Below are 11,636 nucleotides of genomic sequence, written 5' to 3'. Positions count from 1 at the left end.
TGCTACTCACAAAACTGAAAAATTAGTAACCATGGATTTAGACTAGGCATCACAAGATACCAAGTTCAGCTGCTCTTATGAAGTTCTATCAGTGTTCATATCCTTTGCACTATTCCCTTGATAACAAAGATGAGAATCTTTCTTCAACAGAGACTGTCGGCTGTGACAAAATCAGGGAAGATTTCTCACTTGGTGAGTGTCTTTTAGAAAATAATCATGGGGTGGCATAGAGGGAGCTATGGCTAAACATCACCCGGACTTGATCTTTTGCCGCAAGCAGGCTGGTGTTGCCCTTGGAAGACTGTGTGAAAGATGGGATGGCAAGTGTGTGATCTGTGACTCCTACGTGTGTCCCTGCACCCTGGTGCACATGTGTGATGAATGTAACTATGGCTCTTACCAGGGACGCTGTGTGATCCGTGGAGGCCCCAGAGTCTCAGATGCCTATTTTTGTAAGGAGTGCACCATCCAGGAGAAAGACAGAGATGCTTGCCCAAAGATTGTCAGTTTTGGGAGCTCTAAGATCTCTTCTATGAACGCAAAAAATAGGGCCTAAAGAAGAGGTGATTGGTGGGCTGCCTCTTTCTCCCCCAATCAAGCTGCTGCAGCTGCCAAAAGAAATGCCTACAGAAAGGAAGTGGAGCACAGAGCATCACCCGAATTGCCTATTAGTACACTGGCCCCTTGCCACCCTTTCCTCTCTTCTCACCCCGACATGGTAGGAATGGGAAAAAAAGATTCTTCACAGAGCACTCTGGCAGTCTGTATCACAGAAAAATTGATAGGTTGGTTCATGGCGTTCCTTAAATTCAAGAAGCAAGACTGTGTTAACCACATCGAGAAGTTCTGTACATCAAAAGCTTCTAAAACAGGAATGATATATCATTTCAGTCTTCTGTTTGAGGAGCTGACTGTAAAGCTAGCTGCAGTGAGAAGCACGTTCTTGCAACAGCTCTGATGGCAGTCGTCCTTGATGAAACATCTGCAGGGTGGTAGTGGACTCTCAGAACAATAAATGTGGGCATTTCCTCTTATAACACCCACCAGGTGGTGCTGGTTCATGTTAGTTTTCTTCTAAAAATTGGAAACCCTTTCTGTTGCTACTGTATTAATAAAGCAGGCATTCATTTTCTGGTAGTCAGCCTATTTTCTGGTAGTCAGCCCCTTCCCAATTTAATTTTAACTCTAGGAATTTTAGTCACCCAGGAATTTGTGATTCAGAATAAAGGTATTGGGATTCATGCAAAAAAGAAAATAATCATGGTAAGAGAAAGCACTTGTGATGTTTAGGAAAAAAATGTAGAGTTCTTGTTTAAGTATCTACACATAAATTAACCAGTCACAAAGAATAAGTAACACTGAAAGGAACAATACTGATATGTAAGCAAGATGCCAAAAAGCAAGAAATCTAATAACCAGACTCTCAACTCTGTGTGTCTACAGCATCAATTGAATACTTAAAAACCTGAACATGTAATGGTAAAAAGAACAGACACTCTAAGAATGAGCTAAGCAAAGCCAGTTCATACTAATTTGAAGAATGGGAAAAGTGATTTTGGAGGAAGGCAAAAACACATAGCTTGTTATTTATGTATTTACCAAAATTAAAATGAAGAACAATCAACATACTAAACTACATAATACTGATTTTTGCTCTACAGCTTCAGCAGAGACAGGAAGTCTCACCAAACATTCCATCAGGTCCCCAACGTAAGAAAAAAGCAGCCACATCACTGGGTCACTACTTGAAGGACAGTGTCTCGAACCACAGCAGCCTTTGCATGAGCCACTGTTGTGTGTTAAACCAGCTAGGATTTGGGGATTGGGTGTTCCCACAGCTTGACCTAGCCTACCCTGACTACAATAGTCAACTCTAACTTTTTTTGCCTTAATCAACATTAACTTTTCTTCTGCCTTGCCATAAAATTGATAATTCAAAAAGAGTCGGGCTTCCCTGGTGGCACAGTGGTTAAGAATCCGCCTGCCAGCGCAGGGGACACGGGTTCGAACCCTTGTCCAGGAAGATCCCTCATGCTGCGGCACAACTAAGCCCATGCACCACAACTACTGAGCCTGCGCTCTAGAGCCCGCGAGCCACAACTACTGAAGCCTGTGTACCTAGAGCCCGTGCTTTGCAACAAGAGAAGCCACCGCAATGAGAAGCCCGCGCACTGCAACGAAGAGTAGCCCACACTCACTGCAACTAAAGAAAGCCTGTGCACAGCAACGAAGACCCAATGCAGTCAAAAATTAATAAATTTAAAAAATAAATTTAAAAAAAAGAGTGAATAATGCTAATTTATATATATATATACATATATATATACACACACATATATGAGAAGCAGCAAGGGCTATCCTAAATATTTAGAGTTTTAATACACATTATATCAATTGACATTAATTGGTGTCCCATGGGGAAAAAAAGGGTTTCATAGTCAAGTAATCCTTAAATCCTAGAGAGTTAAAATGTAAAGTCAAATATTAAAGGCTCTGAAAAGTCCTATACCAAAGAATAGGTGTAACTGCTCAATCCAGCCTTTTTCAAGTAGACTAACAATATTTCAGTGAAAAAGAGCTTGGGAAATGCTAATTCTATTCCCCCCAGTCCCCCAAAAAACTAATTTGCATGCTAATAAAATCTGTATCCAGCTACTATTGAAATTTATTTGCATTCCCTAAGCAAATAGCACCTGGTAAATGAAGAGGGTGATAGTCAAGATATACTCAGTATATCCCAGACATTTGTCAGTCAGAATGGACTCCATGAAAACCCCCTACTGTGCCAGGCTGTAATTTTTTAATTCCTGATTGTAGGAAGGTCCAGGATGCAGAGGGCAGAGAGAGGGGTAGTACTCAGAACTGTGGCTATACACCAACTGGTATAATTGATATTTTACATCCAATACTAACTAAATATCAATTGTGCCTAAGGGTAAGTGACAGATAACGTATTTACTTTAAGATTATGATTTGAACATTTCTTCGTCTTCACTTGCCTAAAAGGCCTAAGTCTTGCTTAATAATTTATTTCTGAAGACCTTTTATTTTTCAGTGGGTAGTCAACAAATTTAACAGGTATGGAAGTCCAGAAAATGTTTAATAGGCGTCTATCATATGACAGGCACTGTGGTAGATGTTTTCATAAAATTAAACAAGAAAACATGTTTTTCTGTAACCCAGGGCATGTTAAGACATTTAATTGATACATACTTGCAGACTGAAATATTGACAGTGCAATAGTTTAACTGGATATTTGACAAATGTAGTTCAAAAAAATTTTAAGTCTGTTTCATTGTATTGAAACTAAAGACAGAGCATGAACATACCTAGTATACATTTCCTTGTATGGAAAACTATTTGGCTTGTTGAAAGAGTATCTGAATGTAAGTTTTATTTTACAGGTAAAAGATTCTCCTCACCGCCTGGAATCAACTTATTGAACTTTGTTTTCAATAAGAAGCATTTTTTAAAATTTGGAAATGTTCTAGAACATTATAACATGTTCAGAATGGAGTGAAGCAGGAGTTAATTCAACTAATCTTCTACATCTCCTTAACAGCCAAAAATTCGTATCTATCTACCAACAAGATATTTTAAGCCCTGTTTTGGATCTAAACATCCAAGGAAATGAAACATTCATATGATGTTTCAGGACCCTATTTTAAACAGGGTCCCTTGGGTGGCTGAGCTGATCAATAATGACCTAAAATATTTCTTAAAAATCTCAGCCACTATCAAATTTAATTTATGTAAATGAAGAACATGATAAGATTGATCCAAGAATCATTCCTGGCTTTGAGAAAATGCTGCCATCAGTGTTTCTTCTATAGCCTTTAAAACGAAGGCAGGGATTTGAGGCATTATTCCAGAGAAAAATGAGTCCTGGATTTTACCAAATAGTAACTCACTATATTCCTCCATGTTTACTCTTGATTCTTCTTTACTTTACTCCTTAAATTATACTCAAATGCCCTTGACAAACAAGGGAAATATCCAATCTTAGTGGCTGAATAGTTCCATCATCATTTATTAATTCTAAGTTTGTTGGGTGCTTTACCCCACTTGGGTTGGCCTTAAGTATCCCAGTTTGTGACTCCTTGGTCCAAAATACAAGGCCAGACTCTGCCATCATAAAAGATGATGAAAAAGTTCTTAATCAGTTCTTGTGGGATAAGCTGCTCAGATCTGTTGTTTTGCCAGTGTTTGTAATCTTTTCTGTTTAAATTACAACTCAGAGTTCAGGAAGTGCTTTCAGATTAAACAGAATGAGATTTAAAATTCTAACTCGGGGGCATACCCCTGACATAATTAGCAGTTAAAATCAATATGGACCCCTATTGTTAGGTGATTACTGAGATAATCCTCGGCTCTAATGCAATATGCTGGGTGAGGCAGTGTAAATTTATGTAATTTATACTCTATTGTGAATTATTTGCCTTCGATTGGAGTTATTTAATATGGTACTTCTTTACATCCTTTACGAAGTGTCAAGGAAATACAGTGTGTCTATTTATATAATAAATCAATCATTCCATCGCCATTTATTAATTCTGTGTTTGTTGGGAGGAACTGGGATGTTAAGGTAAATTGAATTTCTTATTGACTGAGAGGAAACCAAAAGATAATTAGCTAATATCTTGAAACCTTTCTAAAATGTACATTTACTTCCAGTTAAACATGATGCATTGAACACTTTCTGATACTCCATTTTTAGGAAAGACAAAGAAAAGTTAGGAGAAGACAGAAACAAAATATTGGAGGATGGAGAGCAGATTGACAAGTGATCCTGACTTAGCAGACCTGAGAAAATTTAATTCCTAAAGCAGCACTGAAAGAAACCAAAAGCCAACCAATTATTTCCTCAGAATGATTAAAAGACTCAGAAGACTAGTAATATACCTCCAAAAGAGTAGGAAAGTGAGCAGGGTTAAAAGCAGGAAGATTGATTGGGAGTCTGCACAAGACTGTTCTAGATATCCTCCCCAAACTACAGAGGACTCTAGATTCACTCTCTGGAGATGGAGAATGGAAGGGATTATGGGCTAGAGGATACCAGGGACACAGAGAATAAGGGATATCACACTAAAGATAGGATGATCATGTAAAAGCCACATATTGAAAGGTAAGATTGCCAGTTTCTTACCCATGCTTTCATCCAGGACTCACATAGCTAGGCTTTTATTTCTTTCCCAACAGGCAGGAGTTTGGGAAATTTCTCTCTGGAAAAACTTGCCTGCTCCAGAGAATGGAGCCACAGGCATTGATGGGGGATTGCAGGAAGAGGCAGAGGCAATTGAAATGGCCTAGCCTAATCATCCTACACTAAAGCCTTCCAGCTGACAAATCACACACAGAACTTCCAATAAGAACTTTAGTGCCCGCTTCTTAAATATGAAAAACAGAAAAAAAAATTTTTTTTTCAAATAAACCTAAGTTTGTATTTTTTAAAATGCAGAAAAAAGAAAAAAAATTTTTTTAAAGCCCGTCACTAATGTTCTCTGATTGATAAGAGAAGATACTGAACTGAAAGAAATAAGAGAAGGAGTCTATATGAAAGAAACATTGTCAAAGAGAAACTGCACTGGATAGTTAAACAGGCGAGGAAGACTTCATTCAGGATTATTGCAATAGGGATCAAGACAATTTGCAGTAGGGAAGAGAGATTGAACTCAACTCCAAATACAATAGGGACAGCTGGGGATTTAGAGCCCATAGGCAGGATGAGGGAGTCAGCAGATGGGAAATTACTAAGAAGAAATTTGTTAGGTATCAAAGGTTGGGGGGATGAGGAATTTGATTGGATACCAAGGGTGGGGGTGGGGGCACAGGTGGGGGGAGTCTCACTAAGCTAGCTTAGCAGGATTCTTGCTAAAACTGGGCTGGCAGGCCATGGAGAGGCATAGTCAAGAAGGGGGCTCAGTGAAGCCTTGTCATCATCCAGAAGTTAAAAATTAGTTCTTGGGAATTAAGAATATGATAGCAAATGCAAAGATTTTAATATAAGAATTGGGAGGTAATAGGAAAAACAAAAAATACTATAGAAAATGGAAAAGATAAGAAAATAATCAGATAGGAACTCCTGCTCCTTGCCTAGCCTCCATAACAGCACAGCGATGGGCTGACAGGTTCCCAGAGACACAAAGGAACAGGGCCTTTATGGAGGTATCATCTCTCAGAGGGCTGGCCTGCCACTCACTGAAGGTCATCTACATTCTGGGCAGTCAAGATGTGGCTTACAATGGGTCCAAGAGCGTGCCACACATCCCCAGTTCTCGCTCTCTGTGTATAATGAGCTCCTGTACCAACCCCATAATTACAATATCAAAAAGTCCCCACGGCACCCACCAAAGCTCCTAAGGAATGAATTAAATTTTCAAACATTCAGACATGACAATTACAGCCTTTGAGTACTTCAAGGTTTGCAGGGTAAATGACCCCAGTTAAAGTATTGATTTATTATTTGAAATCTCCCTCCCCTCATTTCTTTTAACCTTGTGTACCAGCTTTCTATTGTGGCTGTAACAAATTACCAGCAATTTAGTGGCTTAAAATAATATAAATTTATTATCTTACATATCTGTAGGTTAGAAGTCCAACACGGTCTCACTGGGCTAAATCAAGGTGTCAGCAGGGCTGTGTTCCTTCCCAGAAGCCTTAGGAGAGAACACATTTCCTTGTCTTTTCCAGCTTCTAGAGGGAGTTCATCCCTCAGCTCATGGCCCCTTTCCATCTACAAAGCCAACAGATCTAGCCCTTCTCAGATCACGGTGTGCCAACTTTTACCTCCCTCTTCCACTGTTAAGGACCCTTGTAATTACAGTGAAGCCACCTAGATATTCCAGGATAATCTCAACATCTCAAGGTCATCTGATTAGCAACTTTAATTTCATCTACAACCACAATTCCTCTTTGCCATGTAACCTAACACATTCACGGGTTCCAGAGATTAGGACATAGACACTTTTGGTGGGCCATATTATGCCTGTCACATCCGTATTAAAATTAATTCCAAAAATCTCCCTTTTAAGAAATGTTGTTCTGGAAACATGCAGCAGTAATAGTTAGTTCAAACATTGCTTATTAAACTGAAGTATTAGCAAGTGGTATTAGATCTATGTATTAGGCCAACAATTAACTCGAACTGATACTGGTAAGCCATGTCTATACAAGGAAAGTATAAGAAATAACCATGCATAGGAGATATGTGTGGCAGTCAAAAATATCAATTAATCCACCTAAAAGAATTCAGCCCAATTTAGAGAAAATAAAAGAAAACAAATGCTACATGGCTAGTATGAATACAGTATTGTTCAATTACTGACTCTCAAAGTACTTTACCAATTTGAACTCAGTGAGCCTTCTAGGCTGGCAAAATAGTTCAATCCCTGGAGGTTGGGCCTCGCTCAAAATTTGATTCCTACTTCCTGAATTGATGTTAGAGTTCTATTAAATCTGACTCTTTAGAGTATTAGAATCATCTGAGATGTTTGTTAAAAATGCAGAATCCCAGGGACTTCCCTGGTGGTCCAGTGGGTAAGACTTGGCACTCCCAGTGCAGGGGCCCCGGGTTCGATCCCTGGTCGGGGAACTAGATCCCACATGCATGCCACAACTAAGAGTCCACATGCCGCAACGAAGATCCCACGAGCCACAACTAAGACCCAGTGCAGCCAAAATACATAAATAAATAAAAATAACTCTTTAAAAATAATGCAGAATCCCAAATGCCATGACCACAGATTGTGATTCAGTAGGTCTAATGGGGCCTAAGGAATCTATATTTTTAATATATGTAACAGGATGTTAAAAATGGCAGCATCTCTATGTCAGTTTCAACTAAGGTGTCATATCAAATAGGATCCCAGCAGGAAGCAGACAGCACACTGAAGCTGGGTAACATGAAGAAAGTTTAATAAAGGGAGTATTCACAAAAGATGTGGGCAGATTATAGGGAAACACAAAGGATGATGCAGTGCCCCTGGTCTAGTAACACCATGGTAACCGCCAACATCTCTAGACCCAAAAACACAAGGGAAGAAAGTTGTTACCAAAATCAGAGGAGAGGAGGAGAGGCTGCTTGACAAAAAAGCCTTGGTTGAGGGATGCTGACAGCCCAAGAGAACCCAGTAGGAAGGGCGCCAGGGAATTACGAACCCAACCTCACTCTCCTCCCTTCTTCCTGGCTTCTCCCCAGACTCCCTGTTGACCAAACTCCACATAAAGCCAGAAGGCAAGGGAGTCCACTGGTGAAGTCCAAATAGGTGGGTGTCTTGGGCCACACAAGAGGATGGATAGGGATGGAGAGCAGGTCTGGAGGGACAAAATGAAGGTATTCTGCATAAGCACCAGTACAATAGATACCAAGCGAGTGAAAAACACACCTACGCACCCACCCTTTCTATGCACAGAATTTACAAAAGAAAAATTTCAAACCAGTTCCATGACATTGAATGCCTCATCTGTAAAAGGAAGTAAAATAGAGTCAGAGTATGAAAAGAGAGAGGGGGCCCTCATGAGATCACTCCCAGAACTTGCAGTGTATTCCTGGTCATTGAAAGACAGATGGCTCCACTTACCTCTGAAAAAGTCAAAGTGCCCTGAAGCCACAGAATCTAGTCGGCTGGGGGCTACGATCTGTCTGTACTCTCAGAATTTACAGGCGCAAGAGATGCATGTGTGTTTCCTTTAGAACAGGTGGGCCACACGGGACAGAGAGCAGGCCTTTCACCATTTTAGGTCCTGCCCAAGAAGACCTCCTAAAGCAAGACTGAATGTAAAGTGGACCTCTGAATACAACCAGGATAGTGGGAGAAAAAACTTAGGCTGCACTTAGATTACATCATGCTTAGTCAGTGAATGGGTCCTACAATACAGTGTCTCTGATTCACATTGTCTGGAAAAAGTTTTCATAAAACACTGCTCTGGACTATTTTAATCTGCCTGGGTATTATAAAATGGACAGGAAAAAAGATGGTTCACCATGGTGTTCTTTTTCTTGGCATTAAGATTTGAATGGAGTGGTTAAAAACATAAGTTCTAGATGCAGATTGATTGTAATAAAACCACATCTCTGCCATTTAGTACCTGGCTGATCTTGGGCAGGTTACCTGGCTTATTTATGCACCAACATCACCACCTGCATGTAAAATGACTATAATAATAAACATACCTCCAAGTATGGGAAGGATAAGACAACATAATCCAGGTTCCTAAACAGAATGCCTGGTACATAGTAATACATAGCAGCTATTTTTATCATTGAAAAGCATATATAGAGTTATTACTATATGTTATAGTTAAATGTTGGCATGCAAAATAACTAGAATATACTAGAATAACCAAATTCTAGTATAAAACCCAATTCATCTAAACTCATCCAAATTTGTTTTCATTGAACATTTGTTTTACCCTCAAACACTCAAAACAATAAATACAGACTTTTGATACATGAGGCTTACTTACTGGTTTTGCTACAAGGAAAGGTAATAGGTTACTTAGTTAATAATCATATATTAAGAGCTCAGTTTGGACTAAAAGCTATATTAAATGCAGTGAGAAACATTATTATTCAAATCAAAAATATATGTGCTGAAGGGATGTTGCCCCAATGGTACTTCAGAGGGAATAAATAGCATTTAATAGAAGACTTCCTGTAGGAATTGAGTTTTGAACTAGATAAGAATGGAGAGATCAACTCTTATTAACAAAGCTGATGTTAGGAGGATTTTCAGGCAGCAGACAATAGCTTGGCAAGGGTGGTGAACTGGGAAGTAAACAGTCATGAACTGGGTACCACACACAGCAAGACTCAAGAGAGGAGCACATGGGCTGTACTGGGAGCAAAGCAGTGAAATCAGATAAAGAGAAAACCTCTCCTTGCTATAAATCATCCAAGTACCTCGAAGTTCACTGGTGCACAAAAATGTGTGTGGTCAGTAGTAATTTCTATGGCTTCCAAAATGAGAGCTTTCTGAATCCCTCTGAAAATTAAGTGAAAATTGTTATTGTAAGAGAGAGTATAGGTCATTAATGATTACTACTGATAAAAGTTCAGCTATTTCTGTGGCAGAACATAGAACACAAGGAAGACATTTGGGAATTAATTATATCTTCCTGGACTTTTAAGAATTTCTCAGATTCTTATTTTCTTCTCCTGTGAATCAGGTAAAATTGCTAATACACTTGCCTTCCATGGTGAGGTCTAACAATACACTCATAATAATGATGCTACAGAAAATGCCCTTGGAGTGTGATAGATTTCGGGAGATAATTAATTCTGCTCCCTTCCTTTCTCACTCACCCCACACCACTACCAGCACTACTTCTAATCAATTTTAAACTTGAACAAAAATCTATAAGGTTTCAAATGACCAGATGACATGTTTATTTCTACAGTGATTAATTTCCTCAAAAAAAAAAAAGGAAAAATTCCCAAAGTAATTGGATTGGTTTAATTGACACTCTCTAGGTTTGAAGCCAATGAAAACCCTAAAAAGCTTTTTACCTCCTGCATTTCCAACCTGAATGATCTTTAAGACCAAGAAAAACAAGAGGTCAGCAAGAGAAAAGAAAGCAACCCCAGCTCAACAAGAAGACTTAAAAAAAAGTGCTCAAAGTGGTAAAAACTGTAAAAATCCCTTTACAATTCTGGTGATAGGGAATAAAAGCAATACCTGAATTTCAAGCTAATGGTGCTGTATCAGAAATTTTTGAGTAATTTTCATGTTTATAGGGCAGGAGAGCAGAAATTGACTCTTGGCAGATCTAAAATGCATAAAAATGATATATACACTGTCATCATGTTTGCAAATTAAATAATAAGGAAGTAATGTATTCCTAAGCCACAGAAAGACACATCCAGAAAAATTAAATGGTTGCATTAAAATAATCCCACTAGCCAGCCACCTCCAGCTAGGCTAGTTTCTTTTATCACAGTCTAGTTTCCATTTCATTAACCTTTGGGTCAGAGCTTCCAGAAAACTGCTGGCTACGTCTCAAACAGAGAGATAAATGTGAAAAACATTCTGATCAGGGAGGGATTCTGGGAATAAGACAGCAGCCACAATATAGTTTTTAAATCTCCCCAAATCCTCCCATAAAAACAGACAGAGCAACTAGCATACCAAACCCAAAAACTTATGAACAATATTTACATCAAATAGTGACAATTAAGTGATAAGATTTCCCCAGGAACCTGAATATATGAGCAGATTGGGATAAACCACCAGCAGCCACAAGACCTGTGTGGTATTCCCTGCCATGTAGGAGTAAAGAGAAAGAAGCAAAAGTATCTGATGTATCTGAGGACAGGAAAACCCAAAAATGGCCAACAAGTTCTCACTGGAAAACACAGTGGGCCGATGTGAACGCAGTGGCTGAAACTCAGATGAACTCAGTACATTTCCATTTGTAGTGCGATAGGGAGAACTGAGGGGCTGGGGGAGCTTGGTTCCTACAAAGCCTCAAAACTAATCAGACACAGCTCCCTTCCAGAATGAAACCCACAAAAGATAAACTGCAGGGAGGAGATGCCAACTTCAGCAGGACAGAGATAACACAGACGAAAAAAGAAAAGAACAGATAAAAAGTTGAGGTGGGAAACAGACATAAATACAGTTAATTCAGGTAAGATC

The 11,636-nt window shown here is 39.1% G+C and overlaps 1 pseudogene; it reads left to right on the top strand.

Annotated features, from left to right (window-relative positions):
• Positions 1 to 238: 238 nt before the first annotated feature.
• LOC136123887 (PHD finger-like domain-containing protein 5A pseudogene) lies at positions 239 to 556 on the top strand (annotated as a pseudogene).
• The last annotated feature ends 11,080 nt before the right edge of the window (positions 557 to 11,636 follow it).

This window comes from Phocoena phocoena, chromosome 5 (assembly GCF_963924675.1).
Source record: "Phocoena phocoena chromosome 5, mPhoPho1.1, whole genome shotgun sequence".
Classification (NCBI taxonomy): domain Eukaryota; kingdom Metazoa; phylum Chordata; class Mammalia; order Artiodactyla; family Phocoenidae; genus Phocoena; species Phocoena phocoena.
The sequence above is the reverse complement of the archived record's forward strand: the minus strand, read 5'-3'. Positions and strand labels throughout refer to the sequence as shown.